General features: G+C 36.9%; 1 protein-coding gene across 3 annotated transcripts in view; it reads left to right on the top strand.

Moving 5' to 3' along the window:
• The window catches only part of SMAD9 (SMAD family member 9), a 70,987-nt gene that overhangs the window by 10,583 nt on the left and 34,118 nt on the right, over window positions 1-26,286 (top strand). The window lies entirely within an intron of this gene.

Genomic DNA, 26,286 nt, shown 5'->3' with positions numbered 1-26,286 from the left:
GCCACTGAAGTGGAGTGTGCAAACTTAACCGCTACGCCACAGGGCTGACCCCTGAGATACTGTTTTTTTTGATATGAGGCACTGGTTTTTTGATCATCTTTTTCTCTTTTCCTCTGATCTGTTTCTGAGATAGTTTTTCTTTCTTTCTTTTTTGGCACCTTTTACTTCTACAATGAGGCATGCAGGAGGAATAAGCAGAAATATAACTACTTGTTAAGAATAAAAAAATAATATCCTTACATTAGTTTACAGTTTTCAAACTGCTTTTGCGCACATCCTCTCAGTGTGAAAGGTAGGGATTATTGTTTCAGTTTTACAGAGGAGGAAACAGGATGGAAGCGGTTAATTGCTTGAAGGTCACAGTTAGTTAGAGATGGAGATAGCATTCAGACTCCGGTCCTCATCCTCCAAATCCTCTGTTCTATCCATTACATCATGTTGCGTCTTGTTCGTGGAAACATCAGTTAAATCGTGGGTCCTTCCAAACTTGAATAATAAAATGTCACCCTTGTGGGGTGGTGTACAGTATTTCCAAGCATATGCTGGTAATGTAAAGAATATAGGTTGGAATGCTAAAAACTTATGCCATAATCTTCCCAAGGTGGTGTTGACATCTCTTATAACAGTGTTATGAGTTGCTTATCCTTAAAATGTTTAACCATGCTCTTGATATTCAGAATACTACATGGAAAAGATACATAGCATTCTAAGTCTACTTTAAAAGTGACCCAAATGATTAGGCATATTCTCTAGATTCCTTCTTCGATGCTCTAATGCCTGTTCTTCTTCCCTTTCTCTACATTTGGCATAAATAAAATATCAAACAGGCAATGGAATAATAATTCCATCTCCAAAAGAAGTGGTACTGAGCAACAATAAAAAATATATCTTGTCTTTTTATTTTAAAAAATAATTCTATATCTCCACTGAAATTTAAGAAATGATGTCTAATCAACATAAACATTCTAGTTGAAAAACCAAACTATATGAGTGGCCAAGAGAACTATATCTCAAGCATTTAAGTGAACATAGATCAAGACTTCCCCAAAGCTTACTAAGCGTGAATTCCAGTGACCCACCAGTTTACCCTAGCGCTTCGTATCAGGAGCACAAGGCTGCCTAGTATAACCAAGTCTTGGTATGGACAACATATATCACTTTTAGTCAGGGCGTTTTGTTTCATGTGAAATTCAGTATTAATATAAAAAGAAACCAAGCTGTTGTTGGAAGAGTTTTGTTTTAAGGTGAGATTGTGTGTGTGCTTTATGCACTGTGAGGGTTTTGATATATTTGTGGGCTTTTATCAGTCGAGCACAAGCGATAATTATGTCACTTCCTCTGGGCCACAGTGTACCCAAATCCAGGAACGATGATAAAAAGTGTATTTCGAAATGAACATCAAATATTCTTGTACTTAGTTGTGTATTCTAAGGTAGATTTGTTTAACCCAATAATATTTTCATGCAGTAGATTACATTATGTTCCTGTTCCAGGAGGGATCATAAAGTTAATTTTATGAAAAAATGAATATCAAATTGTGTGGACCTTCCAGTGGATTTGAAGTCCTAGAGATTCTGGAGTATTAGTAGGTTTTAACACAACTTTAAATATCAAATGTATTAGTGCATGAAAAGAAATTTATATTTCTGCTTTCTTTCAGAATAACAGTTGTTGAATCTATGGATGTTTGTTGAATTTAATTGTTTGCTTTGACTGAAGGAGTTTTGTAGTTTGCGTTATAAGAATACCTGATTCCAAGAAAATAAAGCTCAACATATTTATTAATGGTATATAAAATTGATATTGGTTGATTCTGAGATAGAAAATAGATCTCATTTAAAAAAAAACTTTCGAGAAGATTGTTCCACATTTTTCCCTTTTTCTTAGTGTAGAAGCAAATCTTATTTTTAAAACAATACTTCCCTCCTCCCGCAGACTACCACCATCAGGAAAAGTTATATGTTTACATGAATTGGCATTAAGTGGAAGAAAGGATCTGAAAGGCAGGCAGAATGCCAGGGATGGCACAAAACTATGACTGTCTGTTGAACGGAGATTAACCTATGTAATTCGGCCTGGGATATGTGTGAAGATTCCCCAGCATTTTATATTGTCAGGGATTCTAATTTCTTTCAAGGCTTCCACGTACCAATGGAGCATTATTTTCCATCTCAAAATTAGAGTTTAGAAAAACCTTCTAATTTTGGCAGAGGGAGACTTTATATGTAAAATTTCTTAAAGGTAGTGATGAAGCAAATTATTATAACATTTGGAATGAGATTTTTCTTTACTGTGATAAAAAATACATAAAATTTACCATTTTAACCATTTCTAAGTGTACAGTTCAGTGGCATTAAGTCCATTCACACTGTTGTGCGACCACCACCACTATCCATCTCCAGAACTTTTTCATCCTCCCAAATTGTAACTCTACACCCACTGAACAAAAACTCCCCATTCCCCTTTCCTTCTCGTTCCTGGTAACCTCTATTCTACTTTCTATCTCTATGAATTTGCCTATTCTAGTTACTCATATAAGTAGAATCATACAAAATTTGATTTTTGTGTCTAGCTCTTTTCATTAGCATAACTTCTTCAGATTTCATCCATGTTGTAGCATGTGTCAGAATTTCCTTCCTTTTTTAAGTCTGAATAATATTCCATTGTATGTATATACCACATTTTGTTTATCCATTTATATGTTGATGGACACTTAGGTTGTTTCCACCTTTTGGCTATTGTAAATAATGCTGCTGTGAACATTGGTGTAAAAGTATCTGAGTATCTGTTTTCGCTTCTTTTGTGTATATACCTAGGAGTGCAATTACGCAGTCATATGGTAATTCTACAGTTAATTTTTGAGGAGCTGCCAAACTGTTTTCCACAGTGGCTGAGCCATTTTACCTTCCCACCAACAGTGCACAGAGGTTCTAATTTTTCCACATCCTTGCCAATACTTGTTAGTTTCTCTTTTATTGATAATAGCCATCTCATGGGTGTGAAGTGGTATCTCATTGTGGTTTTGATTTGCGTTTCCCTAATGACTAGTGATGTTGAGCATCTTATTGTGTGCTTATTGGCTATGTGTATATCTTCTTTGGATAAATGTCTATTCAAGTGCTTTGCCCACTTTAGAATTGGGTTGTTTGTGTTTTTGTTGTTGAGTTGTAGGAGTTCTTCATATATTCTGGATATGAATCCTTTATCAGATATATGATTTTCATGGAATGTGATTTTTAGTAGAAAGTTTCTAAAAAACTTTATATTTTTTCTACCTATTTGTGTATATGACATTTCACATTTAAGAATTAATTCTGTGGAATTTCATAACATATGGTCATATAAATAAAAACAATCAAATATTTAAAAAAATTCTTTGTTTCTAAAACCCACCAATCTGAGGTCACATTAATTTCAAGCAAATCATGGTTTGATTAGAGGATATCTAGCCAGCATAAGAGATTACAGTCCAGTGGGTGATATAACATTCAGTGACACAGCATTTATTCTGCAAATGAAATTAGAAGGGCCATTTGGCCTTTGTAGCTCTAGAAATTTGGATCACTGAAGAAGATTAGCTGCCATCCCCTAGAGTCTGTTGTTTTCCCCTCAGTGTCCTCCTCATTTAAAAGCTTTCATTTGAGTTAAGAGAGTTGTGAAGCAGGTAGATTAGAAATAAGAATTTTAAAACTTGGTTCCAGTTCTACTTTTGATGTGTTGATATATTGACAGTGTTATTGAAAATCCAGCAGCAACTCTTAAAGAGTTGAAAAGAAAGATATTAAAAAAAAAAGTGTAAGACTTTTTGAATAGGATAAGGACAATAAAGATTTTTGTCTCATTTATATATGGAATCTAATTAAAAAAAAACAAAGCTCATAGATACAGAGAATAGATTGGTGGTCACCAGAGTGGGGCAGGGATGGGCAAAATGGGTGAAGAGGGTCAAAAGGTACAAACTTCCAGTTATAAAATAAGTCACGGAGATGTAACATACAGCATGGTGACTATAGTTAATAATACTGTATTGTGTATTTGAAAGTTGCTAAAAGAGTAGATCTTAAAAGTTCTCATTACAAGAAAAAAAAGTTGTAACTATGTGAGGTGACGAATGTTAACTAGACTTTTTGTGGTGATCATTTTGCAATGTATACAAATATTGAGTCATTATATTATACACTTGAAACTAATATAATGTTACATGTCAAGTATACCTTAATTAAAAAAAAAAGATTTTTAGGAAGAATAGAATAGAGGAGAGAAAGAGCAGGAATAGAGTAGAATGACCAGGAGTCAGTTTCAAGAAATGAAGGTCTAGGTCAGGGTTTCTCAGCCTTGACTCTACTGGCATTTGGGACTGGATAATTCTTTGCTGTGGGGCACTGTCCTCTGTGTTGTAGGGTGTTTAGTAGCATCCCTGGCCTCTACTCACGAGATGCCAGTGGTACCCACTCCCTCCAGCCCACTTGTGGCTACGAAAAATGTCTCCAGACATTGCCAAATGACCCATGGGGGGCAAATCACCCCCTCTTCCCTCATTGAGAACCACTGGTCTAGAGTGATAAGAGCCTGAGCTGAATTCTAACAGCAGAATGGTGATAAAAAAAAGGAAAGCAAGTGAAATTTTGAGTAAAGGAAAGGGAAAAAAATGCAGGTAATTAATATATATTAAGCATCTACTATTTTCCAGGAACCAGCACTAGGTGACATAGTCATTTGACATAAATAGTGACAAATGTCTATTTTATGTGAGGGATTGAAGCTACAGAGATGAATGAGACAGTCACTGCTCCTAATGACTTTGTCGTTTAATAGAGGAGAGACATATGCACAAATAAATTACAATCCAAAGTGAAAATAGTAACGTGTATAAGATGCTGACTGCGAAGAGAATTCCATCTGGGGAAGCCTTGCAGAGGCCTGTGACACCTGGGCTGGATTTGAAGGATGAAAAGCAGTTTTGCCTCCTGGAGTGGGTTTTGCAGATGAGGTGGTGAATTACGTTTGGTCTTTTAGTCTCTAAGTTGACGACCAAATTGAGACAAAGCTCTCTCTAGGTTGCCACCCCTGTCCTGGGAATAAAACTCCCAGATCATAACTAAAGCTGGGATGACTGCCCGGGGCAATTGTACATTTTCGCTGAGGCTTGAGTAGAGCGATTAGCACCTGGCAAATCCCAGAGCTGTGCAGTTTTAGTGACAGTTTATATACCTCCCATATTGTTTTAAATCATTATCAGTGCAAGAGGGCCAGGAGATGCAGACCTAACCCCCACAATACATCAGACTCCCTGCCAAATTATACCGACAACATCTTGTTGATTTTGAAAAAGTTAAATAAGAGGCATATTTGCATCCTCTGGTTAACAGTTCATTATTAAACAGTAGGTGTACTGTAATGGAACCTAGAAACAGATGGTACCATATGGCTTAATTTGTGGAGTGGCAATGTATTGCTTAATCTCATAGCAGCAGTATTTGCTATTATGTAATAAAAATACAGTTATTCAGTGGCAGTTTATATAATATATATTCAACAGTAGTGGTGCTCTTCATACTTACTTAGTTATTTCTATTGTTAGAATTTCGTATTGAAAAAGAAAGTAATGAGCAGCAAAGAAAATTGCCAGTGCATTTATCTTAACCGTTCTCCAGCTCTGCGCTTTTTTCACTGGCTTCTGTCCCATTAGTAACAATAGTGTTCAGACTTGCTGATGTCACTGCCCAGTTATTTAATTTGACTAAATGTGATAAATGTGTTTATTTAAGATTTTGTTCAGAATTTTTTTAAAAGGTCAGTATGGTACTTTTGCATCGTAGCATATGTTTTCTGATATGATTGTAAAATTACATTAACTTATCAAGAATAATTATTTACATATACTAAAAGCTATGGTGACTCTTGAGGTAAGATGCAGAAGCTATTTTCTCTCTCAGTTCAGAGAAAATAATTCATTGTTATTCATTCTATTTCATCTTACCTGATGTTTTGTTTTTGAAAAATAGAAAACGTTCAACGTGATAGTAACTAAATGATTTTTAGTTTTAGTACATTTGAATTACTAAACACTGACTCACACCAGAATGGCTACTGCTGCTCATGCCCCCCTGACAATATGGTTTTGAAAAGATCCCTTTGGCATTGGAGCCCGAGGCCTAAATCACACCTCCTTCCTGCCATTTCAACTCTTGTCTGACAGGAATTGCTCAACCATGGTATTTGCTTCCTGTCCTCTCCTCTTATCTTCCCACCTTCACCCTTTTCTCTGGGCTGTGGATGACTCTGTCTTCTCAGGAGCCCATTCATTCATTAGCAAATATTCAGCACCTGCTATATGCCAGGCCCTATTCTAGGTGCTGGGGTACAGTGGTGAGCAAAATAGACAAAAATCCACATCCTAATAAGCCTATGTTGTGGTAGGGAAAAGGAGACAATAAACAATAAAAAATAGTAAAATATAAAACATTCTTGAAAGGGGAGAAGAAAGTTGGAAGGCTCACACTTGCCAGTTTCAAAACTTACTGCAAAGCTACAATAATCAAAACAGTGTGGTATCAGCATAAGGATAGTCATAGAGATCAATGGAATAGAATTGAAAGTCCAGAAATAAACCCAATTGTCGATGTGTATGTGGCCAATTGATTTTTGACAAAGATGTCAAAAATGTGGGGAAAGAATAGTCTCTTCAATGAATGGTACTGGGACAACTGGATAGCTACATGCAAAAGAATGAAGTTGGATTCCTACCTCACATTATATACAAAAATTAACTGAAAGTGATCAATGACCTAAGTATTAGAGCTAAAACCATAAAACTCTTAGAAGAAAACATAGGGGTAAATCTTTATGACCTTGGATTTGGCAATGGATTCTTAGATAGTGACACAAAAAGCATGAGTAACAAGAGAAAAAGTAAATAAATTGGATGTCATCAACATTAAATATCTTTTGGACATCAAAGGGCATTATCATGAAAGTGAAATACAGCATACAGAAAGGGGGAAGATATTTGCAAATCATATATCTCAGTGTCTATATATCCAGGATATAAAGAACTCTTACCATCCAACACAAAAAGACAAACAACACAGTTTAAAAATGGGCAAAGGACTGGAATAGACATTTTTCCGAAGAAGATATGTAAATGGCCAACAAACATATGAAAAGATGCTCAATACCATTAGTCATTAGAGAAATGCAAATCAAAACCACAAAGAGATACCATTTCACACCTTACTTGGGTGACTATAGTAAACAAACAAAATGGAAAATAATAAGTGTTGGTAAGGATGTGGAGAAATTGGAACTCTTATAGATTTCTGTTGAAATGTAAAATGGTTCAGCTGCTGTGGAAAACAGCTTGGCATTTTCTCAAAATGTTAAACATAAAATTACCATGTGACCCAGCAATTCACTCAAAAGAATTGAAAACAGGGACTCAAACAAATACTTATACATAAATGTTCATAGCTGCACTGTTCACAATGCCTGAAGGTAGAAACAACCCAACGTTCATCAAAGGTTGAATTGATGAGCAAATTGTTCTGTGTATGTGTATGCATATAATGAAATATTAGTCAGCCATAAAAAGAAATGAAATACTGATATAGACTACAATGGGGATGAACCTCAAAAGCATTATGCTAGTGAAAGAAGCCAGATACAAAAGATCACATACTGTATGATTCAATTTATATATGATATCTAGAATAGTAAATTCATAGAGATGGAATGCGTATAGGTGGTTACCAGGGGCTGAGAGGTAGGGGCAGCAGGAGCAGGGAATAGGGAGAAACCGCTTAATGGGCATGGGGTTTTATTTTGGAGTGGTGGAAATGTTTTGGAACTAGATAGAGGTGGTGGTTGCACAACACTGAGAATGTACTAAGTGCCACTGAATTGTGAATGATTTCATGTAATGTGAACTTCATGTTAACAAAATTTTAAAAAATAAGTAAAATATATGGCATGTTAATGATAAGTCCACTAGGGAAAAATAAAGCAGGAAAGGATGATAGGAAGATGGGGGTGGGGAGGGTTGCAATGTAAAATGAGAAGATCAGGGAAGGCTTCACTGATAAGACACTTGAGTAAAGTTCCGAAGAGGATCAGGAAGGCAGTCATGTGCATACCTGCAGGAAGAGCACTGAAGAAACAGAAGTGCCCTGAGGTAGTTGCACGCCTGGCGTGTTCGAGGGAAAGTAAGGAGGCAGTTGTGGAAGGAGTAGAGAGAGCAAGGGGGAGAGTAGAAGGAAAAGAGGTGAGGGAGGTAACAGGGTGGATGCTCAAGTAAGGGTCATTCTGATGTACCACTGGGGTTGGGAAGTAGTGGTGTAGGGACTTCTAGATCATTGAAAGGACTTTGGCTTTTACTTAGAGTGAATAAAACCATTGGAGGGTTTTGAGCAGAGAAGAATCATGAAATTGACTTATGTTTTAATAGGGTCAACCAGGCTTTTGTGTTAAGAATAGACAGAAAGGAGCAAGTGCAGAAGCAGGGAGACCAGTTAGAAGGCCATTATAATAACTCATGAAAATGTTTTTCTGCTTCTGTTTTTTCCATACTATACAATCTCATCCAAACTGTAGTTTCTTTTTCCCCTTAAATGCTAATAAATTTGGGACTCCACCCATTTAGTTCAGCCCTGTCCTCTGAGCTCCAGATCCTATATCTAACTGCCTACTGAATTTCACTTTGATATCATGCTTCCCCTAACCCTCTACCCATCTCACCACTTCAGAATCAGTATATCCAAAATAGACTTCATTGCAACTGTCTTACCCCCAACTTCAATTCCTTCTGAATTTGCCATTTTGATGAATGACATACCATCACCCAGGTGCCCAAGAAATCTGGCCTCTTCCTAGTCTCTCGATCCTAACAGTTAAGATTTTTTTTTTTTAATTTTATTTATTTATTTTTTCTCCCAAAGCCCCAGTAGATAGTTGTATGTCATGGTTGCACATCCTTCTAGTTGCTGTATGTGGGACACGGCCTCAGCATGGCCGGAGAAGCGGTACGTCGGTGCGCGCCCGGGATCCGAACCCGGCCCGCCAGCAGCGGAGCACGCGCACGTAACCGCTAAGCCATGAGGCCGGCCCTTTTTTTTTTTTTTTTTTTTGGTGAGGAAGATCAACCCTGAGCCAACATTCGTTGCCAATCCTCCTCTTTTTACTGAGGAAGACTGGCTCTGAGCTAACATTCGTGTCCATCTTCCTCCACTTTATATGGGATGCTGCCACATTATGGCTTGACAAGTGGTGTGCCGGCGTGTGCCTGGGATCCGAACCTGCGAACCCTGGGCCACTGCCTCAGCGGAGCGTGCACACTTAACCACTTGCACCATCGGGCCAGCCCCCAAGATTTTTTGATATTATGAATTCTTTACTTTTTCATATAAATCTTAAAAATCACCCTGTCAATTTATAGAAAAAATACTACTGGGAATTTAGTCAAAATGGCAAGGAATCTATAGATTGATTTGGGGAGAACTGCAATCTTAACAATATTGAGTCTCCATGAACATGATATAACTCTCCATTTAATTTCTTTCCTTAGTGTTTTGCGGTTTTCATCGTGGAGTTCTTGTCCATTTTTTGTTGTTGTTAAATATATTCCTAAGTGTTTTATGGTTTTTGGTAATATTGTAAATATTTTTATTTTGTTTTGTTGTCCACTTGTTTGCTGCTAGTCAATGGGAATATAATTGTTTTTGTACATTTATCTTGTATCCTGCAACTTGCTAAATTCACTAGTTTCAATTTTTTTTTTTGAAGATTCTTTAGGATTTCGTTTGTTGTTCTTTCTGTTTGCTATGAATACAGTTTTACATTTCCTTTCTAAACTTTATGCCTGTTTTTTTTTTTTTTCTTGCTTTGTTGCACTGGCTGGGATATCCAGTATAATGGTGAATAGAAGTGGTGAGAGTGAACTTTCTTGCTTTGTTTCTAATCTTAGTGGAAAGTATTTGGTATTTCGTCACTAAGTCTAATGTTAGCTATAGGTTTTTGTAGTTGCCCTTTAAAGATCATGGAAATTTCCTTCTATTTCTAGTTTGCTGAGAGTTAATAATTTTTTAAAACTCATGAATGGATAGTGACTTTTGTCAAATGCTTTTTCTGTGTCTATTAAGATGATAGTATGGCATTCTCCTTTATTCTGTTAATATGGTGAAACATGCTGATTTATTTTCAAATGTAATACCAATCTTGAACTTCTGTGGTAAATCACTTGGTCATGAGGTATTAACTCTTTTTATGCTGCTGGATGTGATTTGCCAATATTTGTTAAGGATATTTACGTCTATGTTTCTGAGTAATATCTGTCTGTATTTTCTTTTCTTATAATATTCTTATCAGATTTTTGTATCAGGATTATGCTGGCCTCATAAAATGAGTTGGGAAGTATTCCCTCCTCCTTGATATTTTGAAGAGTTTGTGTATTATTTCTTCTTTAAATGTTTGATAGAATTTGCCAATGAAGCCATGTAGGCTTGGTGATTTTTTCCAGGGACAGTTTTTAATCGTGAACTCAATTTCTTTTTTTCTTTCTTTCTTTCTTTCTTTTTTTTTTTTTTTTGGTGAGGAAGATTAGCCCTGAGTTAACATCTGTTGCCAATCCTCCTCTTTTTGCTGAGGAAGATTGGCCCTGAGCTAACATCCGTACCCAACTTCCTCTACTTTTATATGTGGGATGCCTGCCACAGTGTGGCTTGATAAGCAGTGCATAGGTCCACACCCAGGATCTGAACTCACGAACCCCAGGCCACCAAAGCAGAATGTGCAAACTTAACCACTATGCCACTGGGCCAGCCCTGTGAAGTCAATTTCTTTAACAGATATAAGGCAGTTCAAATTTTCAACTTCTTTCTCTTACACCAAAAATCAACTTCTGTGTTGCATACATCTGTGTAAGCCACACCTTTATTAAGCCCTAGGACATTTCCATCACCTCAGGGTGTTCCCACTAATGAACTTTGGATAAAGAACCCTTTGTAAGTTGGGGTTTGTATGAATTGAGCAACTATAACTGAAAATGCAAATGTAATATAGCTTTTTTACCCAATCATTTATTAGTTTTATTTCATTAACATTTATCAAAAATAGAAATTCTGCTATGTTCTATTTTTATTAAAAGAAAGTTATCAAATTCTGTATTTTCTTTGTTATTATTTAGGAAAAATTTTATTTTTTCCTCTCTAGATAGCCCACATTCCTTAAGTTGATGCCAGTTTTCAAATAGACATGAATGTATTTTAGATTTCCTACACTGTGGTAGACTCTTTGAAAGGCAGTTTGGGCTTAAGCAGAACAGAGCTTTATCATAATGTGGAATACTATGCAGCAGTTAAAAAGAATGAAGTAGATTTATATAATACTAACATAGAAAAGATCCTCAGGGGCTGGTCTGTTGGCGTAGTGGTTAAGTCTGCGCATTCCACTTCAGTGGACTGGGGTTCGCCGGTTCAGATCCTGGGCATGGACCTACTCACTGCTCATCAAGCCATGCTGAGGCAGCATCCCACATAGAAGTACTAGAAGGACCTACAACTAGGATATACAACTATGTACTGGGTCTTTGGGGAGAAAAAAGAAAAAGAGGAAGATTGGCAACAGATGATAGCTCAGGGCCAATCTTCCTCAAAAAAAAAAATTATATAAAAAAAAAGAAAGAAAATGCCCTCAAGCAAATTGCAGAATGATTAAATATTTTAAAAGTGCAAACTAATGCTATATATATTTTTTGTGAGGACCTATCTATGTATGAATATGCAGAGTAGAATATCTAAAACTAAGCCCAAACTTGTAACGGTAGTTATACCAGGAAGTACGTGAGGATTTTGGAATTGTGGTTGATGATCAGGTTAAATTTAACCTTATGTTTTAATTTATATAAGAAGATTAGCTTAATGTAGAATTTATTTATTTAGAACTGTAAAGTACCCTGACAGATTTATATATAACTAGAGGCAAAGTACCTCTAGGTTTTTTGTTTTTGTTTTAAGGGTTACTCTGAAACTGTTGAAAACCAACTTGTAAAGTCTGTACAAGGAGTGCTCTAAATCTGTTTTTTTTCAAATTATGGCACAAGAAAATATTGCAAGTGAAGTAAAAGTGCAATTTAGAATTAAAATAAAGTTGAATATTATTCTGACTACCACAAACCTTTAAAAACAAAATATTTAATAACATGAAAATGCTTACACTATATTATTCATTGAAAGAGGCAGAATATAAGGTATATCTTTAAACTAACTCCTATTTTAAAATATGTTTATTTAGAAAATAAGAAAAAAATTCACAGAAATTTTAATAGTGATTATTATCTCTGTGTGGATTAACAGTGGTTATTTGAGCCTTTTTTAAAGGAACTTTTCCATATTTTCCTAGTTTTTCTTTTTCATAGACACGAATTGCTTTTAAAATCAAGGGGAGAAAATCCCCTCTCTATCTCAATTAAAGAAAAAAGGAAGGAAGAAAGAAAAGGAGGAAAGGCTGGGCAGGACAGGGCAGGGAAGAGAAAAGAAGAAATTCTTAACATTTGCAAACATGCTATAGGGAGTTCTGGTACATTTTTAGATGAAAATGTTAGCTGTGTTTTAGAAACCTGGCAATTCGTAGAAGAGATTTGGTAGAAGTGGAGGGAGGTGAAGGGGATGGGGAGGAAGAGATGGTTTTGAAAGATGTTTAGAAAGTAAAAAATCCACAGGAGTGGATCCACAGGGTGGGTGAGAGTGCAATGAGAGAATGAGGGAGAGAGTTAATATTTGTCAATTTAAACCCAAGTCATTTCAAATCTGTTTTGTAACTGTGCATTACTCTTCGATTTAGGTAAAAACTGTGATTCTTCTTTTTCTGTGATGATAACTGAAGTCTGAACCCTTTGGCTTTTGCTAAGATGGTTCAAAATAACACTAAATCACAAAGTTTCAAACTGCCCAGAAGATGCTATTGCTTTGAAGTGGATTAATATAGTATAGAAACCATGATCCAAACCCTTCTGTTATCTTCAGCCTAAACAACTGTGCTAAGTAACATTTCCTAGGATAACTTTAAAAAAAAACACTATATTTTCTATGCCTAGGACTGAAAACTTGCTCTATATGCAGCCATTAGTAGAGCAAGTTCTCTTCCATTATTTAAATCCACATTGAACACATCTTTCTCTGGAATTCGATTTCATTTTTATTTAACAATAATCCAGATCTAAGATTTTCAAGATCTTGTGGTTATTAAGCAGAATAAGGATTTATGTTAAACCAGTGATTTTCAACAGAAGGGAGTTTTTGCCCTCCTGCCCCCCCCCCCCCCGCCAGGGGACATTTGATAATATCTGGAGACATTTTTAGTTATCACGACTTGCAGGGAAGGATGTGCTACTGGCATATGTGGATAGAGGCCAGAGATGCTGCTAAACATCCTGTAATGCACAGGACAGTCCCCACACACAAGTATCTGGCTCCAAATGTCAATAGTGCTGAGACTGAGAAACCCGTGTTAGACCCTTTCATGGATACAGAGATGCGCGAGAGTTCACGTTTCAATAAGGGATATATATCCAGATAATTACAATATTGTTTACAGTAGGGGAATAGTTGTTACATATGGGTGTAGAGAATTGGGATTATTAGAAAAGGGATGACCCAGGAAAATTGAAGAAGACATAGATTTGAGGATTTAAGGTTGGTGGCGTGGGAGACGATCTAGCTGGTTATCTGACCTAAGGCTAACATGTGCTGGCTGTAACTGGCTGCAGGAGATGGGGTGAGTGGCAGCTAGGCAGTTTGGAGCCCCTCACTACCAGACCATTCAGAGAAAACTGATAGCCATCATTGCCATGGAAGTGAAAGAGAGAGTGTGACATAAAAAATCACAACCAAAGAGTGTTCTTGGGGTGGTAATCGTATCGACGAGGGCTTAGATCCCTGTCATCTTTTTAATGAGTTGGCTCAGATTCCCAGGGAGACTTTACGTAGGGGTTAAAAGGACCACAGCCTTGGAGGAGGTGGGGTTCTTCACTAGGACCTGAATCAGTGTGAGGCCACATGGGATAATTGACATATGAGAAGTATAAAGCACCAGGAGCGATGCTAGAGATCACATTCAGGTAGGGCATCAGGAGGAGTCTATGGAGGGGATGGACTGTGCAGAGGGGAGGTTAAGAGGTCGGGAAGACAGAAAGGCATGAATGAAGACACAGAGCCAGGAAAGGCTAATAGTCCACAGCAAATAATTTAACTCTTGGGATGCTCACTATATGTTGCGTATGTTAGTTTTGTAACTTTATAGCTTGTGCATGCTCAAGAAATGATTGTTCTTAACCTTCTTAGTCATTGTTCTAAGGTTCTTCTAATTGTAGATTAGGATTCTCACTTTTTCTTATTCTTTGATTAGACTTTGGTTCTCAAATTTCCATCTGCTGAGAAATATCATTGTTAATTAACAATGGGGACCATGTTATACATGTCCTCTGAGATTTTGTTTTAAATTAATTAAAATATTTTATTATGTAATACTTGATACTTTCAAAAGAATATGTGGCACATGTATAAAAATTATGATGAAACATTGTACTAATTAATGTATGATAATATAGTAAGATGCAATATTCCTAATGCCACATCTTCCTGTTGTGCTACTCCTCTGCCTCAAGTAATAATATCTTGAATTTTGTGTTTTCATTGTCTTGATGTTAAAATACAATTTAATCACATGTATGTATCTCAGTGATATTTAATTTTTGTTTATTTGTTTTTAAATTTTATAAAAATGATTTCATTTCTGCATAGTCTTCTAGGCTCTACTTGTTTTTCATTTAACATTATGTCATTAAGATTAATCCTTGTTTGTAGGTATAGTTAACATATTTTTATTACTATATAACATTCCATTGTGAGATTACTCCAGCATTTATTTGTTCATTCTCCAGTCGATGGACGTTCGGGTTATTTCCAGATTTTCGGTATTTTGAGTAATGCTGGTATAAATTTTATGGTATTAGGGCAGTGCTTTTCAAGTGGTTTTGTTTTTAACTATAACCCGACAAGACATATACACAAATCTCTCTCTCTCTGTATCTATTGATCACTTCAAAAACTTCAAGACATAATACTTTTTCCTTCTGTGAGCAATGACTCGGATAACATCCAGTCTGTTTTAAAAAATGCTGATAGAGACCCAATAAATTTATGACATTAATCATTTCTGCCTGAGATTTGAACACCAGTCTAGGATATATACCAGGTGGTGGAATTACTAGGTCTTATGATATGCAAGTTTCATCCTCACAAGGTGATGGAAAATTGTTTCAATGTGTTTGATCCACCTATTCCTACCAATTCTTGTTAATCACATTCTTGTCAACACTTGGTATTTCAGAAAAAATTTTAGGTTTTCAACAAGAAGTCTATTAACTTAGTAAATCAAATGAGGACATATTAATGATTTTTACTTATGTTCTAATTTTACAGCTAAACATTTCTAGCCAAATAAAGTGCCAAGATTTCTAGAAGACTGGAGAACACTGAGTTCTATATTCTGTTTGAGATCTTGCTGAAGGGTATCTTCACATTTTCTTTGCTTAAAAGTACATCTTGCTTATGATTCTGTTTGCTTTGCTGCTCACGTGTGCAACTATTGATCTGTCTCAGTTGTGGCTTCATGCTTGATTATTTTAAAGTTAAGCATCACCAAGAAATTATTTACTAAGTAAAACTTAAGCCTACTGAGAAAACAGCTATGTTGTCCCTGATGTTGTATGACACGTTTTGTTCTAAAAAGATTGGAATTTTTATGGAGAGTGGTGATGTTGATTTTAAAGCTCAAAGAATTGGTTAAGTATATAAGCAGGCTGTTTGATGGAGAGTTTTGGTCAATTTTATCAAAATGTGGCCTTTTGTAGACCCAGCCTTACATCTAAGCTTCATTGTAAGAACTTAGTTTAGCTAGTTTGTGGACCTTGTCATCACTTTTAAGGTTGAGAATGTCTGTCTTGGTATTTTCTTTACACTTGCTAGAGTAGTGCTTCTGTATGCTGGTGCATCTCCTCGTGGCTTTTGCTATGTTGCATGACTCCTTAGCACGTAAAAATCTACATGTTAGTCTAGATTCAGTGATTTAATCTACATAGACAGAATTTTTGCTTTGCTCAATGACTGACCTCATTATTCATGGATATCCTCCTGGTTAATGAGTGATCAATCATAACTTTTTAAGGCACTTTCCTTATGTCTGTCTGACCTGGGTGGTTCCAACAGGAGGTAAACTTCCCTGCAGTTTAATCTTTCAGGTCAGTGGTACAATCGAGCCTAGTCATCCAATAATGCCATTTTGTATATATTTCAACAATATTGTCATCATCGTTGACAAAAATATTTCCAACATGGTCTTGCACTCTGTCATTCTTCTGGGTGTGTGTTTTTCTGGCTTGAGAATGTGCATAGCTCATTACAATGGATGAGCTCACTTTTACTCCTATAGAGATTCAGGTTTTGTTTTGTTTTGTTTTGTTTTTAGTTTCTGGAATTCCATCTCAACAGTGAGGATCCAAACTGTAGGTCTGAAGAAGCACTTGCTTGTGTAGTGGGAAAGTAGCAATAAACAGATGCCAAATGGAGTGGAAGGAGTAGATGAATTTACAGTGCTGAAATGTTAAGACTCTAATTGACATCATTTCTTCAGTTACACCATATCTGTATTTTCAGAGAGTTCCACCTGGAGAAAAATGTAACGAGTTGGAGCAGCTCAAGTTCATGACCCAGAGTCCACCCAGCTCTGGTGTAGGGAACAGGGAAACTATCCTGTGGGTGCCAGTTACAGATTGTGGGTCTCACCAGGCCTGGGACAATGAAGAAAATACCTTGCTTCTGGGCTGGCCCAGAGTTTTAGACTCTCTGTGATGAATTCACTCTGTTGCCACCTTTGTTTAAAATAAAAATAAAGCAATATGCACTCCCATAAACTATTTAGTGAAGCCAAAAATAGCCCCCAAAATATCCTTTATTACATTTTTAAGACTCTAAATATTTTGAAGCAGTTTAATAGCATAGCATCCTGACTTAGATTCTTTCAATTCCTTAGGTAATGAAGGTTTTGAATCTGGGTCTTTACAACAATGAGAAGGTGGGAATAAACCTAATTACCTACAAAAGCAATTTTAAAACACCTATTTTTTAAAAAGGGAAATATCCCTTTTCCAAATTGAGCTAAGCTATTCTCCATGGATATTATCTGATATTTGGAGTAATACAGCTTATCTGTTTTCTGAAGGACATGCTGGGAACATTTTTAAAAAGTGGTTTATTGACTATATCAGTAAAATAATACTGTATTGCTTATAAAAAAGCTGGAACAGTTGTAAAATTCTTAAAGTTTTAAGGATGTTTGGTGTTTTGATGGGCAAAGAGTTTATAAGATAAAGTGTCCGCAAAACTAATTTGATTTCTTCTGCAGTTTGCTAACAATGGTATTCTTTAGTGACCCACAAAAACATTTAGATGATAAGATGGCCAGAATACTCTTTAAAGTCGGCATTATATTTTAGAAGTAGGAATGTAACGTGAGGTCTCTTAATTCTACTGAAGAGTCTAGATTGTTTCTAACTAAAGAATTAGCTTCCCCTTTAAAGGCAAAATTTGTAGAGTTTAGCAGTTAACTCTAGGAATTGCAGCATAGAAAACTTGATAAATATTTATTGAATGAAAGGATATTTATTCCTGAAAAAGCTGTACATGAATCTGTTTTTTGTAAATGAATCATACTTTTACATTTATTATGATTCATTTTGTAAGACAAATAATCTCTCCCAAATTTGTATTTGTGGTAAACCCAGATTTTCATAGTTCAGAATTGCTTGGAATTAGGACACCTTTAAAGTTCCTTGTGTTGTGTAACTTCTGGTTTATTCTTTGAGGTTGCTAAGGTACAGAAAGTTTGATATATTTTTTTAAGAGCAACAATTATTCACCAGTTTATAAACAATTGAGTAAAAATAGATTTCTAAGGATCTTCAATTTGTAATTGATAAATCATTCATGCTGAAATAGTTGGCCTTGATTCTTTTTCTGCTTGAGAATGTGGAATGGTTTATAAACACGTTGAAAGTTACAAATATAGGAGGAAGAAAGAAAAATTGCACTGTCAGTAATGTGATGATATACATTTGTGCATACATGAAATTTCAATCAAAGCATTCTAATACAGGTAATAAAGCATGTTAGAATTGGGTCTAAATTAAGAATAGGCTCTAAGTAACACACAGTCTACTGTGTTGCAACCTTATTTGGCTCCTACTGTGAGTTAAAGACCTATTTTGTTTCTGTTATTTTGTTTCTTTGCTGAGTTCTGGCTATGTAATTAAAGTTTTAGTATAAGTAAAATCTCCTGATGAATGGGTTGTCTCTGTAAGATGTTCCCTATCTACTCTCTTAACTGGGAATGCAAGACTTATAGGAGTGAAAAAAACACATGGAGCCACCTTTTAGGGTAAATACCATACTTTCTGAATGGATACTGGAAATCCAGTCTTCCTGTAGTTTTAACAAGAGCTGAACCAGGATCTGTGGACACCTCAGAGAGACTAATCATATGATACTGCTTCCAAACGTGTTGAGGAAAGGTGGGGGAAAAAATCTTTGTTAATAAAAAGTTTATGCAGAAAGAAATTCAAGTATGAAGCAGAATCAATGCTTGGAAAAACAATGGGCAAAATATTTCCCACTTTTTTGCAGTTCTTTTAGTTTTCTATTGTGATTTTTCTGATCTGGAGGTGTTTTTCACCTCCAGATTCAAATTCAAAAAGTACAGAAGTAACATGTCTTCCACCCTTCTTTTGTCTGGCCACCATTTTCTTTCCAAAAGCAGCTAATGTTGTCAGTTTCTTGTGCATCCTTTCAGAGTTATGAAAGTATTTATCTCCAACCCCTTCCTCTAAGCTGTTATAGTAAAAGGTTCAAAAGACAAGTTAATCACTTCTTTCTGTGAGGAACATAAATACTCTGTATTACCATTTCAGAATTTCTTCTGACTTCCTAACTTCCAAATGCTGAGTGGCATGCTCATCACAAACAATATTTAGAAACATTATTTTTTTTTCACCATTGAGGGCACTGCCTACTTTAGTAGGAATGTGACCAACTTATATATTGAGAGTTTTTTGTAGTGATATTTTTGCGACTCTTATAGACCTGCCATCAGGTCTTTTTCAGAAACAGTTTCTATTGATTTAATTTGAATGGGCCATACTTTCCTGTTTCTTTGTATGTGTGTGATTTTTTTGTTGTTGTTGAAATCTGAACATATATGAATCTAATAATGTGGTAACTCTGGAAATCAGATTCTCTTCCTTTGTTGGGGTTTGCTGTCTTTTTTTATTGTTTTTGTTTTGTTGTTCCTGTTTTTTTGATTGTTGTAAGCTATCTCTGTGCCAAGGATTAGCCTGAGGTGTAAACTTAAGGTCTTCTCAGGTCTTTTTTGAGCCTACACCTTTCCCTAGCATGCACAATCACTTTCTAATTTTTGCCGTATATGCAGTTGCTTTTTAATGTCCTAGTCTTTAATGTCTGGCTCCCAAAGGGAGAAAAAGAGAAAAATAAAAGGAGTCCGGGGAGAGAAAGGGTGCTAGCCCTTTAAATCCCTTGAAAGTCACTTCAGCCAGAAGGAGAGGGGCTTGCAACAGTAGAGGGAGGTGCAACAACAATGACCACCCTCTTGTTTGTCTGCACCTCTGTGATTAGAAACAGCAGTCAGTGATCAGAGCACAGATCTGTGATGTGTGGAGGACAGCATCCTTTTTGCCTACCCTGGCTCTCCCACGCTGTGTGCAAGCTGCTGCAGGAACACTTGCACAGCTGCTTGCCAAGGGGTGGGGAATAGGTAACTGCTACTGTGCTAAGAACTAAAATTGACTGACATCAATCACAATTTACCATCTAAGCCTTCCCCCCGGAAGTTCCAAGCCTTCCATTGACTCCAGAGTTCCAAAATACTAAATTAGATAGATTCTGCTAGTGTAACTGTTGTCTAGGTGGGGAGAACAGATTTCTGGTGCTTCATGTTCTGCCGGCTTCCCAGAATCCTCTGACTCAAGTCTTTTTTAAGGCTCTCCTCCAGCACCTAATTTAGTCAGAGTAGTTGGCTATTCTCTTCAGTCTCTTAACTTATTCCCCTTCTTTCTCTTACTTTCTCCTTTTCCGCTTTCGTCTAATTCAGTGGGCTTTTTTTTTTTAACCTTTTGGAAGTCACAGGTTCTTTTAAGAATTTAAAGAAAAGTACTGATGGTCTGTTTCCCTAGAAAAATCCGTATGTGCACAATGATCCAAAATGAGCAGACAATTCAGAGGTCCATAGGTGCCCTGAAATCCCGCCATGGCCCTCTTGAGTAGAGTCCATATTGTAAAGATGCATCTCTGTCATCTTCCTTTGGCACTGTGGGCAGCAGATATTCTGCCCTACTAAAAGATGCTCGCTAGGAGACTGGAGAATGAGAACTGTCTTTCACAGATTTGTAGGAGATCTCTGAATACAGCTAGAAAGGCCTCTTTCCCAGAATATGAAATCATGATACCATTTTCATGTTTATCCAACTGACATGTTTATCCAGTGACACTAAACTGGTGCGTGTATGAGGTAGTTATTTATATCTTAAAATACAAACTTGTGATTGCCACTCATTTGGAGCATGTAAAAATGACAGGCTAGTTTAAGTGAGGATGAATTTGAATGAATCAGTTATACATCTATGTATTTGTGTGTGCATGCATGTGTGTGTGTGCATGTGTGTTTTTTAAGCCTGGTTTCTCTTCAAGTGTGTACAATAATAAGTCATGATATTCATGTGCAAATAGTAATAATAACAGCCAACTATTTTCTAGATAGACATTCTTTTGGATCTGTTTTTACACTTTGAAAGCACTTATTGCCATATTAATTACTGGTGTACAGAAAGTACTGTAAAAGTACTCAAGGCAATGGTCTGTTCCCTTAAGGGGGTTAAATGTTCCTTTGGCAAGTGTGTTCAGATTCTAAATTTGGTTAGTAAACTGTTGTACTAACAGGAGGAGGTACCAAGGTGTATTTAATGCTGACTGTGGATTAGGGAGCCAAAATTGATATGGTTGAAAAATTAAAAAACAAAGCAAATAATGAAATAGCAGTGTTCTGTCATGGTGAATGTTTCTGGAGTGGGCCCTTGCCAAATGGACAACTGCTACCTGATCCTCAGCTGACTGTGGTGTACAGCCCGGTAGGTGATGTGGACTTTTCTTAGCCACGTTGACCCAGAAGCAGTGCCTATTAAGGACTGTTCAAAGGTTCCATGTGTCCAGTGTTTAGGCATGCTCCAGGGCAGACAACCAACAAATCCATCTTAAACGATATTTTTTGAATTTTATTTTCTTCAGAATTAAAATCACCAGTTGAATCTTCTAAGGAGTCCAAGTAGGTGGGAATAATCTTGAGTAACTGCTAACAGGACTTGGATTTAAACTGACAACTTAAAAATAAAAGGCTCATATCTCCCAAACTTTTATCCAGCCTGGTAAATTGGATTTTAGTGTGGAATTATGTACAGTTAAATCATGGTGTATGCATGTGATCAGTGCTGCTTTTCTTTTAAGTGGTCCTGTTTATTTAAAAAACTTGAAAATGAGAAGTTGTTTTGCTCACTCAGTTGGGGCTTATTGTAAAACTCAGATGCCAGAAAAAGAAAGCACCGTTTTTGTGTTGCGAGTACATGAAGTGGACCACGAGTGAACCGGAGAAGGGATGGTCATGGTGCTTTTTTCCTTCTGCCCAAAGAAGGAAAAGCCTAATGGTCAACAGATGGCATCTGGGGTTATGAAGGCCTTGATGGAGGCGCCACAAATGGTGTCAAATGCAGTAATGCCAAGTGTACGTTTTCACTCTTATGCCTTAGCAGTAATAAAAATAATGCTCAAAAGAAACAAAAAGAGAGAAACATAGAAATTGGGTTGTGTTGGTAGATGACATTTGTTATAAAAAGAGTCAGTTTGACAACCATGGAAAAAAATTGTTGCTTTGCCCTGCTCTATGCAATATAGCTTCGTGAGTGAAAGTCTCATTCTCAACCTACCCAAGGGGTAGCAATGTAGCATCGACCGCAGCTGAGCAAGTCACACAATCTCCTATAGCAAGTACAGCCAACAACCATGGAGTCATGAAAGCATCACCCAGACAGACCCTTCCAGGGATGCTGAGCCCTTCTTGATCTGCAGATGAGGAAATGAGGGGGCCCAGAGAGATCGCATGACTTGCTGAAGATCACACAGTTGATCTGTGTCAGGGACACATAATTTTCTTACAAAAGAGAGAATTTAACCACAAAAAGAAAAAAAAAAAATACAGGGGCCGGTCCAGTGGCATAGCGGTTAAGTGCATGAGCTCCGCTTCAGCAGTCCGGGATTCGCAGGTTTGGATCCCAGGTGCGCACCGATGCACCGCTTGTCAAGCCATGCTGTGGCGGCGTCCCGTATAAAGTAGAGGAAGATGGGCACGGATGTTGGCCCAGGGCCAGTCTTCCTCAGGAAAAAGAGGAGAATTGGCATGGATGTTAGCTCAGGGCTGATCTTCCTCATAAAAAGAAAAAAAAAATACAAAGTTACCCTAATCTGCCAAGTTCATTTATTTTTTAACTGTGACTTAAATCCTTCTAAGTGCAGCTCAGTTATCATCTCCAGAATCCTTCCAGAACTCCCCAGGCTGGGCCAAGGACTCTTCCTTCTATACCACCTCCTGCGTCTCTCTTCCTTAGCTCTTGTTATATTTTGTAGAAATTATCTGGTCATGTTTTTGTTTATAAATCCTTCATGTACATTCATCTTTATAGTTTATTTTGTTTCATTCTTCTTTGTACTTTATAGGAATGGAGTAACTATAAGCAGTATTAACAACCCCTCCCATTTTTGCGACAGTTTTTTGATGACCCCCTGAGAGTGCTCTGTGTTAATTATTATGGTGGGCCTGGGCAGTGGTATTTGCAGGAGGTCATGGTGGGTTAGAGCGTATGGTCTATGAGCATTTAAGTGATCTGACAGTGGAGAGCTGTTCTGAGCCAGGTTGATACTACTGAACAAAGTTGGGCGGGGTTGGGGGTGCCGCACTGTTGATGTCGGTGTGATGGCCAGCTGGAGATAGACAAGGGGCCCTTTGTTCTACTAGTGGCTAAAACATTATAGGAATGAGAATGGAATAACCTTTATGAACCTTAAATTGCTCCCCTGGACAAATAGGAACTGTTAACATAGACAAGAACCTGAAGCCTTAGTGTTAGTGAGATTCCAAGTTTGATTCATTGTTTTACATTTACTTTATCTGTTAAAAAATATATCAAACATACAAACAAGTATAGAGAATAATATTCTGAACATCTGTGTACCCATCAGTCAGCTTTATTAAACCTTAACTTTTTGATGTTCTCTGTTCTCTTCCTTCTCTATCCAGAGGCCACTATTATGAATTTTGTATGTATTAATCTCAGATTCTAAATTTGACTCTTTGGGCTCCCTCAATGGGAGGGCTTCTGTGTCTTGGATAGGAGCTGTGTCTTGTAGCAATAAACTCATAGTTTTGGATCCACTGTGAGACTATTATAAAGATTTGAAATGTGGCAGTGAGATCAGACTGCAGAGCCAAGGTTTCTCAGACCCTAGATTCTTGACTAGTTGGGATTTCCCCAAGGGACGAGGAGGGATGGTGGCCCCTGAAAGTCACTCATCAAGATATAGTTTGAGGAAATGTATGGTTTAGGGGTAGTGCTTTTCAGACTTTTTTTTTTTTTTGATGAGGAAGATTGTCCCTGAGCTAAAATCTGTTGCCAATCTTCCTCTTTTTGCTTGAGGAAGATTGTCCCTGAGCTAACGTCTGTGCCAGTCTTCCTCTACTTTATTTTAAATGTGGGATGCCACCACAGCATGGCTTGATGAGCAGAGTGTAGGTCCACGCCGGGGATCCGAACGTGCCAACCCCAGGCTGCTGAAGCGGAGTGTGCAGACTTAACCACTACACTACCGGGCCAGGCCCTAGACTTTTTTTGATTGTAACCCACAATAACAAATTTTGCATTATAACCCTTCATGCATGGCCATGTACACACACACACACACACAGAGAACACATATATCTGAATGAAAAGTTTTAATGAAATGATACTTATTCTTTCTTTGTTAGCTGCACTGCACTGTAGTCTATTTTATTGTTTTTACAAAAACCATTTTGTTCCAATAAATTGATTTCACATTCTTTTAATAGGAACCCACAATTAAAACAAGAACAAACTCTAGCTTAGAGAACTATTATTTGTTTCATGGAGCAAAAGTGTTTTTAAAACGTATATTTAGTTTAACCCTGCTGAATATTTTTATAAAAAGCTTTTTTCTACCACTGACCTAAGCTTAAAGATTTATGCCACAATTTACTAATAACAAATCCCATGTAAAACTAAGCAGAATCGAAGCTATTTGGGGGTTCAGATTATTCTGTGTTGTGTTACTTCTCCTCTTTAAAAGCTCCTAACCCTCTACAACCATTGCCTTAAGGCAGCCTGTCTCGATTAAGTAAACAGAACTTGAACACAGTGACTTAACTATACTTTATAAGTTCATGATCGTTAAGCCACAAAATCAACCTTTCCAAATAAAACTGAGTGTAAGTCAAACTGCCAAGTGAAAAAGAACAGCTATCAAGCTCTCAACACTCCTTTTCTTCAGAGTTTACCTCTATACAATGCTAAATAAAGTCTATACAAGGAATAAAGTGATATGTGTTGCTTTATGTTTATTAAATGTCATCAATTTTTGTGTAACCAGGCTGTCATCCTCCTCACGTGAGATGCCTGATAATTATCACAATAGCAGGGGTTTATATGGCACCTTTGTTCAAAGAAGTTTATGTAATTGGACTCAAAAAAGTGCAGCTTTCCCTCCAGGGAAGCGAAGGAGAAAATTATATTTAATGCATATTAAACAAGCAGTTGTTGGAGATTATAAGCTAGATTGATTCCAAGGTATTGAGTCAGCTTCCTCCAAAATGCTACCAACAGCCATTTTAAACATTAGTAAGGTAGCTGGTTTCTAAAATCTGGAAGAAGGAGAGGGTTTTGTTTAAGCCAACTATTTCAGAGAAGAGGAAATGCAGTTCTACCTCAGGAAATTTAAATGGGACTGTTGAATAACTGGGAAAGAATGTCTCCTTCGGATGAGAGGGCAAAGAAGAATTCAACTGATTTTCAGGCAGAATAAGAAATGTCACAGCAGTATGTGCATACGACTATGTGTTACTTCCACAAAAGCAGTTCTCAAACTTTTTGGTCTTATGACCCCTTTCTACTTTGAAGAATTATTGAGAACTCCAAAGAACCTTTGCATATGTGACTTATATCTATCAATTTTTACCATTTTAGGAATTAAAACTGAGAAACTTAAACATATTTATTGACTCATTAGAAGACAATAATAAATCCATTATATATTAACATAAATATTTTTATTTAAAAATTTATATTTTTCCAAAAAAATCAGTGAAAAGAGACTTATTGTTTTATATCTTTGCAAATCTCTCTTTTTTTTTTTGATGGGGAAGATTCACCCTGAGCTATCATCCGTTGTCAGTCTTCTTCTTTGTTTGAGGAAGATTTGCCCTGAGCTAACATCTCTGCCAGTCTTCCTCTATTTTGTATGTGGGTTGCCACCACAGCATGGCCGCCAACAAGTGGTGTAGCCCAGAAACTGAACCAGGGCTTCCGAAGCGGAGTGTGCCCAACTTAACCACTAGGCCATGGGGCTGGCACCCTTTGCAAATCTCTTGAATGGCTGGTTTAATAGATGACACTTGGATTCTGATATCCACTTCTATATACAATCTGTCATGATATGTTGTTTGGGTGGAAGTACATGGAGAAAATCTAGTGCACACAGATATGTAGTTGGAAAAGAGAGGACCTTGCAGCCTCCTGAAAGGGCCTGTGGGCCTTAGAGGGTCCTTGGGTCACCCTTTGAGAACCACTGTCCTGTAAAGTAGTTTGGAAGAATATATGAGTGGTGACAGTGTGAGTGATCCTAACTTTCTTCTTTTTCATTTATATATATTTTCTACAACGGAGATTGAATACTTGTACAAACTATAAATGAGAAAGGAGGAAGCAGGAGCATGTTGAGGAAAGATCTTGGAGGCCCTAGAAGCCCAGGGAGAGAAGTTTATACTTGGGAAATCAAGGAGCCACTGTAATTTCTTAAAGAGGAAAGTGACTTGTTAGAATTTGTATTTGGCAGTGAA

Source organism: Diceros bicornis, chromosome 9 (assembly GCF_020826845.1).
Source record: "Diceros bicornis minor isolate mBicDic1 chromosome 9, mDicBic1.mat.cur, whole genome shotgun sequence".
NCBI classification, from domain to species: Eukaryota; Metazoa; Chordata; class Mammalia; order Perissodactyla; family Rhinocerotidae; genus Diceros; species Diceros bicornis.
Note: the sequence above shows the minus strand (reverse complement) of the source record. Positions and strands in the feature narration are given on the sequence as shown.